Source organism: Vulpes lagopus, unplaced genomic scaffold, assembly GCF_018345385.1.
Source record: "Vulpes lagopus strain Blue_001 unplaced genomic scaffold, ASM1834538v1 ctg147, whole genome shotgun sequence".
In the NCBI taxonomy this organism is placed as follows: Eukaryota; Metazoa; Chordata; class Mammalia; order Carnivora; family Canidae; genus Vulpes; species Vulpes lagopus.
In genome coordinates, this window is record NW_024570630.1 from 71,933 (window position 1) to 81,280 (window position 9,348).

The 9,348-nt window shown below is 36.4% G+C and overlaps 1 pseudogene; it reads left to right on the forward strand.

Annotated features, from left to right (window-relative positions):
- The first annotated feature begins 7,765 nt into the window (after positions 1–7,765).
- LOC121483813 lies at positions 7,766–8,747 on the forward strand (annotated as a pseudogene).
- Positions 8,748–9,348: the final 601 nt, after the last annotated feature.

The window sequence follows — 9,348 nt, forward strand, 5'->3', positions numbered from 1 at the left end:
GAGAATAAGAATCCAGTCTTTGTGGTCTAATGCAGGATACTCTGACAGATAAGCCTTACTCTGAAGCTTTCCACATTGGCTGAGACTGTTGGATCTACATGCAGATCAACTTCTTCCTCCACCCAATCCTATTTCCTCTCTTTTTCTTTTATAGATGTTAGTTCATAATAAATAACTTACACCCCAACTACCATCACAGTATCTGCTTCTATGATGCTTGTTCTAGCCAATAAAATGTGGCCACTGTACCAGCTCTGAGACTAGACTTCAAAAAATCTTGCAGACTTTCACTCTGGGAACCCTACCAAGGCATCCTATCAACATGTCATGAGAGGCCAATAAATCAGCGATGAACCATATCAGAGGTCTTCCAAAGCAACAAGAAAACCAATCAACCCAGCAGCTCACTGTACACACATAAACAGACGCATTTTAAACTAGAAGAAGAGCCTAGCTGAGCCCAGCCCAAATTGCTAAATAGCAGAATCAGGAGCTAAATAAATGATTGTTGTTTTAAACCATTAAATCTTTGGGATGATTTTTCATATAGCCAAAGCTATCTTATTATACAAGCATACTTAATATTTCTAAAAAGGCAATTTGTTTGAATTTTGATATTTTTATTATTTTTATAAAGACCCTATAATAATGAACATGCAATTATCATTTAGTATAGAGTTATTTTCAGCTCTAGTCACACAGCTCTGTGCTTATTGTGTGGATGCCTGGAAATCCGGCACTGTCTTTCAGCCAAGATAAAGGCATTTACCTTTAGGCATTTACTAATGATTTATCATGTGCTATTTAATACCTGAAACTCCCTTGTGGCTCTTAGGCCCAGTTGGTTTATTGATAGCTTACACCTTGTGTAACCAGTTAGCCTGAATTAATTATGTAAACAGGGTCATGAAAGACCTCACTGGAAACTTTCGAGTTGCTCTCCCCAAATTAGTATTTGTTTTACAAATTTTGGTAATTCAATCTAGAAACAAAATACATCCTTGTGTTCATAGCAAGGCTTAAGGCAGGTGCTTCTGGAAGTTTTGGGGCCCCTAAATCTTGCCTGAACTCTCTTTTTTTTTCTGCTCTATAGTAATATTTTCCCTTATTAAAAGATTTGCATTAATATGCTTTATGGTGACTCTATAAGTCTTTTCAATTAACCGATGTGTTGCACGGCTGTGTGTGAGTGTTTAGGTGCTCTTCAAAAATTAAGAACAAGATTTGTGAAATTTTTCTTAGTATAGATCTAAGGAAACCATAGCTGCACAAGATCAAGATCAAAGTTAAATTTGTTTTGTTTGGTTTTTTTTTTGCTTTTTGATAAGGGTCTTTGTGTATGTGTGTTTATGTGGTTACATTTTGTTTGAAATTCTGGTTCTGGAGCAGTGTAAAGAAGTTCAATTACAAAAAAGGGAAAAGAGAAAACATGAAAGTCAGCTTCAAACACAAAAAGTAAACATATATTATTCACAAGTATAAGGACAAGAAAATAGAAAATGATTTAACATTATAATCCAATGACAAGTCAAAAGAAAAATAAAACATTTAATAGAATCAACTTCACACATGACAACAATAGAACATGATTAAAGGATATTAGGGCTGTAAACAGAACACATGCCCAAAGTAATATCTTTAAATACTGGATATGTTGCCTGAATATCCCTTGATAAAAATTCCCTGAAGTTGATGATTTAAGGATTCCTGGTGAAATTCAAACATGTTACTAAATTGAAACAGCTTATTAATTAAGCAATATATGCCCCAAGACTATGAGCAAAAATATTATTATTTTTGTAAATTTCCTAGAGAAGAAAGTTCTTGATAAAGTTGATTGTAGCACAAAAGAGTTATGATTAAGTCAGCAAGAATATTTGAAGGTGTAGTGGAATAAAAGGACTAGAGGGTATGCTAGAGCAAAAAGTCCTAGAAACACAGGAGTAATGACTGAGAAGAGAAACACGGAAGATAATGGTTATTTCGACAAAGGAAGTAGTTACTTAATGTGGATCATGGTTTCTTCATAAATGTACAAGAGTTTACATTTACCCCATGGAGGTGTACTACAACCCCACAGATCTCTTAGAGTATACTACACCTCGAATACTGAGCTGAACACAGTGAAAATACTCAATGGTTTACTGTATCCAACATCCTCCAAGTGCAAAATACTACTAGAGAGTGGCTTAATTCCACTAATATTATGTTACTAAGTATTATGGGTAATAGATTAATGAAACCTTTTATCCTTCTTCATGAGAATTTGACTTTAGGTTAATTTTCTAACTCTGTTCCCCTGGCAACTTAATAAGGTGGTATGTCCTCTATGTTTCTAAGCAACAAAGATTATGATTGAAAATAACCTCTGTTGGCAAATTTAATCTGGACTCAGAGATCTAAAAACTACTAGATAAGAAGCCATAGCTTCTTATGAGTATGATGATTCTAGGCATTATGTCTTGAGAGGCCTCTAGAAGCTATGTCTAAGAAATTGTAACAAAATATATTGGCTCCTATGGAGCATGATACTTTTACCTCATGTCAGATCCTGCACCCACCGGACACACACATCCTCTTCTTGCAAGTAAGTAGTACAGGCCACTGAAATGTGCAGAAAATGAATGCTTGATGTTTCCATCAAGCATTGGAAACTATATTTTTCATTCTATATCCTCCTCCTTAGTAGTCTGGTATCATATATGGCTTATGAGAGTCTTGGAACCTATTACTCGATTTGGCAAAATTCCCTGGGTGAGTGTTACACTTCACATGTATGAAGTAATATAGTATGCTAATAAAATATGAGCAGTTCATCACTATTTTGAACTTCATCATCTACAAAGGCCAAATGAGGTTACATTCATAAAAACCTGGGGTTAAGAACTGGGGATTGGGAATTCAACACCTTTTGGGGAAACAAAATTCAACCCATAATAGAAACATAACCTTGCAGGACTAAAATCATAAAGGTCAGATACATTGTCTCATTATTTAGGCATCCCTGAATTTTGTCAGGTATTTTTAAAATTAGAAGTAGCATAGAAATAATAGATACTTCCTTCGATCACCATTGCAACTTTCCTTCCTTCAAGAGTCCAATGATTTCCTCACAAGATGAGACCAAAATGAAGTGAACACTTCCAACCCTTTCTTACCCTCCAAAAGCTTATTCTGATGCAATTTCAAGACATCAAATTCAATAAACATGACAGATATTGAATAACAAAACTGTATAAGCAGAACATTTAGAAAAATCTGCAATAATTTGTGAGAAGTGTCTATACAAGTGCAAGACACTGGTCTTTTTCACATATTCCATGAGTCAAGCCTTTGTTACAGTATATTTCTGATTTATATACTTGTTAAAAGAGATACAGAGAAATGGGGTACAGTCAGTTGTATGAAATCAGTAAATATTTAAAAGGTGTAAAATAGAATTAAAATGTCAAAGTCAGCTTTATAATTAAAAAAGCAACTTACAATATGACAAATGACATATTCATTACAATTTGCTTCTCAGAAAACTAGAGGTTACCAATTAAAAACCTAAGTTTAAGTCTCTTATTTAAGTTTCCAAAAGCTGTTAAGGAACTCTTCCAAAAATCATCCAGATATATGTTTTCATCATATTTTCAGTCATAATTTCACTTTTTTAAAGAGATAGTTATATTTGGCTATCAGAAATGCTATCTGAAACATATCCCTAACTTATTTAATGTTACGTGTCATTGTTTTCCATTATGATATGCCATAAGGAAATATTTAGTGCCAGGTTGAGTACTCAGGAAAAATTATAAATACACACTTGGCAAAGTTCCTCGGTTAATGATCTATGGGGTAAATACCCAAACACCTCACGTTAAGCAAACTATTTAAAATATCTTTGTGGTGAAATTTTTAAAAAAATGTTATTGTTAAAAAGATTTATGAAAATCACATGGGATACTACTCAATAATTATCAAATAAACCACTAAAGTTTACCGTATGCTTTTTTTTTTTTAGCTTTTTTCTTTTTATTTATTTATTTATTTATGATAGTCACAGAGAGAGAGAGAGAGAGGCAGAGACACAGGCGGAGGGAGAAGCAGGCTCCATGCACCAGGAGCCCGATGTGGGATTCGATCCCGGGTCTCCAGGATCGCGCCTTGGGCCAAAGGCAGGCGCCAAACCGCTGCGCCACCCAGGGATCCTTACCGTATGCTTTTGCAAAAAGATCTACTTGTGTAAAGTTTCTGAGCATGTTTGTTCCACATTGTGCTAAATTATCATCCTGAAAATACTCAGAAAGTTCCTCAAATAAATGATTCTATACATATTATGTTTATTAAAGCTATCCAATATGTCACATAAAGCTATTGCTTTGGACACATATGTTTTAAAAAATACCAAAATCGTAGGAGAACTTAACATATCTTTCCATATCCACAAAACTTCTTTTCTTTTCTTTTCTTTTCTTTTCTTTTCTTTTCTTTTCTTTTCTTTTCTTTTCATTTTTGAGATATTTGACAAGATTTACTGTAGTATAATATGTCTTATCTCCTACATTGAGCTTGAAGCTATTAAAAGTTGCAATAAAGACAGGGTAAGTCCTTACACCTCTTCTAGGTGGACTGGGCTTATTATTATTATGCTTTGAAGGATAACCATGTTAGTCCTCTAGGTTCACATTAGCTTTCCTTCCTCATTTGAAAAGGAACTTGTCTATGCTATTTTTTGATTAACTATCTTCTAATTAATCCAAATAGTCTTTGCACTGCCACTCTGAAAATTCCAAAAATTCTTCAATTTAATCCATGTTTAAGTACCTGTGAGAGAGGAGGGAAGAGCAAGATGGTGGAAGAGTTGGGGCCCTCAACTCACCTGGCCTGACAAACTTACCTAGATAAATTTCAAAACATCCTGAACACCTACTTATTCGACCTGAGATTCAAAGAGAGAATAGCTGGTATGCTACAGAGAGAAAAGTTTTGGCTTTCTAAAAGATAGAAAGGCTAAATAAATAAATAAGAATAAAGTGGGGAGGGGCACTAAGGGGAGCACAGCTCTCACTGAGCCCGGCACCTGGCAGGGGATGGGGCATCTCCCCCAGGCACAGACACCTGAGAATCAGCACAGCAGGCCCCTCCCCCAGAAGACCAGCTGGAAGAACTGGGGAAGAGCAAGTTTATTGACCAAGGAGCACTGAAATCTCCATGACTGAGGGAAAATCAAGGGAAAATAGAATCTAGAACTAGAGGGCCCCTTTTTTCCCCCTTTTCCATTATGACTCATTTTCATATTAGACTAAAAATTTCCAGTATTTTTTCTCTTTTCCCACCTTAACTATAATACTTTACCACCTCTTCATTTTTAAGTTTTTTCCTTTTTGACTTTCATATTTCTACAATTATATGTCTTTGATGTATTTTTCACTTCTGGATTCCCTTCAACATAATTTAATTTTGGGAGATATATGAGTTATGGGTTTTTGTTTCTTGCTTTTTCTGCCTCGTTTTGTTTTACAATGGTGTAAGTTAATACCTTTTAACACACGTCAACATACACCCAGGAACAAGTGGAATAATGTGCTGATTCATTCTGTGAGATTATATTCTCTCTTCCTTCCCATTCTGTGCCCCCCTGTTTAATCTTGTTTATGTTTTGGTGTTCAATGTTGGGGCTTTAAATAAGTATTGATGGTATATATAAATTTAGCATAGAGCATCCTCTAACATACAGAATAAAATACACTCAAAACCAAGAGGATTACACTGTAGGACCGCTCAGGTAGACTACATTATCTCCACTGTCATTTATTCACCACCACCATCCCACGCACCCCCCCTTTTTCTCTTTTTTACTTTTTTTTATTTTCCTTTTTTTTTCTTATTCTCTGTGGTTTTTGGCCTTTTATTTTTACTAATTTGTTTTAAAATTTGTTTTTCACTTTAGTGATCCTTTTGTTTTATGTTGTTCTGTTTTTTTTATTATTTTTATTTATTTATTTTTTATTTTCTTTGGTCTCTGACCTCTTTGGAATCATCTAGGGTATATTTTACTTAGGGTGTGGTTGATATTTTTGTTTCAGCCCACTCATACAGCCACTCTGCACTGGACAAAGTAACTAGAAGGAAGAATTCACCAAAAAAGAAAGAACCAATAACAGTACTCTCTGTAACAGAGTTACAGAATTTGGACTTAAATCCGATGTCAAAAAGTCAATTCAGAAGTACAAATACAAAGCTACAGGTGGCTCTGGAAAAAAGCCTAAAGGACTCTAGAGACTTTGTTATTGCCGAAGTGAGATCTAATCAGGCCTAAATTAAAAAGAGACTAAATGAGATGCAATCCAAACTGGATGTCCTAACTGCTAGGGTTAATGAGGTGGAAGAGAGAATGGGTGACATAGAAGACAAGTTGATGGTAAGGAAGAAAGCTGAGGAAAAAGAGAAAAACAATTAAGAGCCAATGAAGAAAGGGTTAGGGAAATAAATGATAGCTTGATAAGGAAGAATTTACATATAATTTGACTCCAGAAGAGACTGAGAGATAGATAGGACCACAAAGTATATTTGAACAAACCATAGCTGAGAACTTCCCTAAGTTGGGGAGGGAAACAAGCATACAGATCCAAGAGTTAGAGATGACCCCCCCCAATCAATACAAACCATTCAACACCTCACATTTAATAGTGAAGCTTGCAAATTTCAAAGATTAAGAGAAAATTCTTTTTTTGATAATAAATTTATTTTTATTGGTGTTCAATTTACCAACATACAGAATAACACCCAGTTCTCATCCCGTCAAGTGCCCCCCTCAGTGCCTGTCACCCATTCACCCCCACCCCCCCCGCCCTCCTCCCCTTCCACGACCCCTAGTTTGTTTCCTAGAGTTAGGAGTCTTTATGTTCTGTCTCCCTTTCTGATATTTCCCACACATTTAAGAGAAAGTTCTTAATGCAGCATGAGACAAGAGTTTCTTAATTTATATCGGAAGAAATACCAGATTAACAGCAGACCTCTCCACAGAGACCAGTCAGGCCAGAAAGGGCTGGCAGGATATATTCAGGGTCCTAAATAAGAAGACTTTCATTCAGAATAGGAGAGAAAAAGAGCTTCCAGAATAGGCAGAAACTGAAAGACTATGTGACCACCAAACCATCTCTATAATAAATATTAAAGGGGACCCTGTAAAAGAAAGAGGGAGCTCAAGGAAATAATCCACAAAAACAGGGACAGAATAGGTATTACGATAACAGTATAAATTCATATCTTTCAATAGATACTCTCAATGTGAATGGGCTAAATGATCCCATCAAAAGACACAGGGTATCAGACTGGATAAAAAAGAAAGTCCCATCTATTTGCTGTCTTACAAAAGACTCATTTTAGACCTAAGGACACTTCCAGCCTGTAAATGAAGGAGTGGAAAACCATCTACCATTCAGATGCTCCTCAAAGGAAAGCTGGGGTAGCAATCCTCAAATCAGATCAATTAAAGTTTATCCCAAAGACTGTAGTAAGAGATGAAGACAGACACTATATCATACTTAAAGGATCAATCCAGCAAGAAGACCTACCAATCATGAATATGTATGCTCTTAATGTGGGAGATGCCAAGTATATCAATTAATAATGCCAAGTATATCAATTAATAACCAAAGTAAAGAGATACTTAGAAAATAATACACTAGACTCGTGGGCCTTGGCGATCCGTGGGGTGCACCTGCGCAGCTGTGGATGCCACAAGTTGTTTTTTTTTTTTGCCACAGGTTTTTGAAACATGAATTGTTCACTCTTCTTGACTGCTCTTTGCTTGTGAATAGCCTTAGCAGCTCCAAAACTTGATCAAAGCTTAAATGCACAATGGTACCAATGGAAGGCAATGCACAGATTATATGGCATGAATGAAGAAGGATAGAGGAGAGCAGTGTGGGAGAATATGAAAATGATTGAACTCCATAATTGAGAATATAGCCAAGGGAAACATGGCTTCACAATGGCGATGAATACCTTTGGTGACATGACCAATGAAGAATTCAGGCAGGTGATGAATGACTTTCCAAACCAGAAGCACAAGAAAGGGAAAGTGTTCCAAGAACCTATCTTTGCTGAGATCCCCAAATCTGTGGACTGGAGAGAGAAAGGCTACGTAACTCCTGTGCAGAATCAGGGTCAGTGTGGTTCTTGTTGGACTTTTAGTGCAACTGGTGCCCTCACAAGACAGATGTTCCGGAAAACAGGCAAACTTGTGCCACTGAGTGAGCAGAACCTGGTGGACTGCTCTAAGGCTCAAGGCAATGAGGGCTGCAGTGGTGGCCTGATGGATAACACCTTTCATCATGTTAAAGGGGCCTGAATTCAGAGGAATCTTATCCATATCTTGGATAGGACATAGAGACCTGTAACGACAAGACTGAGTGTTCTGCTGCCAATGACACTGGCTTCATGGACCTCCCTCAATGGGAAAAGACCCTAATGAAGGCAGTGGCAACTCTAGGGCCCATCTCTGTTGCTACTGATGCAGGCATTTCAAGTGCTACAAAGCAGGCATTTATTTTGATCCAGACTGCAGCAGCAAAGATCTAGATCATGGTGTTCTGGTGGCTGGCTATGGCTTTGAAGGAACAGACTCAAATAATAAATTTTGGATTATCAAGACCAGTTGGGGTCCAGAATGGGGCTGGAATGGCTATATAAAAATGGCCTAAGACCAGAACAACCATTGTAGAATTGCCACAGCAACCAGCTATCCCATTGTGTGAGCTGATGGACCACAAGATTAGAGGACTTGAGGACAGCATATCTGGAGGAAGTTTATCTTAAAATTGACCAAACTCTTATTGTGTAAGATGAGACACTTGAATCATTGAGAATCCAAGTTGTGATTTGAATTCTGTGACATTTTTATCAGGGTAAACATTACCACTACTTTAATTACTGTTATATATGGCTTTATAATGTTGAAGACTTATTACTTAATTCTAAAATTTTTGACTTCTTATTTTATCAAAGGATATATAAACTTTACCTTTTGAAATAAATTTTAATTCAATAAGTAGAGGAAGAAAAAAATAAAATAATACACTAATAGTAGGAGACTTCAACACAACACTTGTCAGTAAATATCAGATCTTCTAAGCATGACATCACCAAAGAAACAAGAGCCTTAAATTATACACTGGACCAGATGGATTTCACAGATGTTTACAGAACTTTCTAAGTGAACACAACTGAATACACATTCTTTCCAAGTGCACATGGAACTTTCTCCAGAATAGACCACACACTAGGTCACAAATGAGGTCTCAACCGATGCCAAAAGATAGGATTGCCCCCCTGCATATTTTCAGACCAGAATGCTTT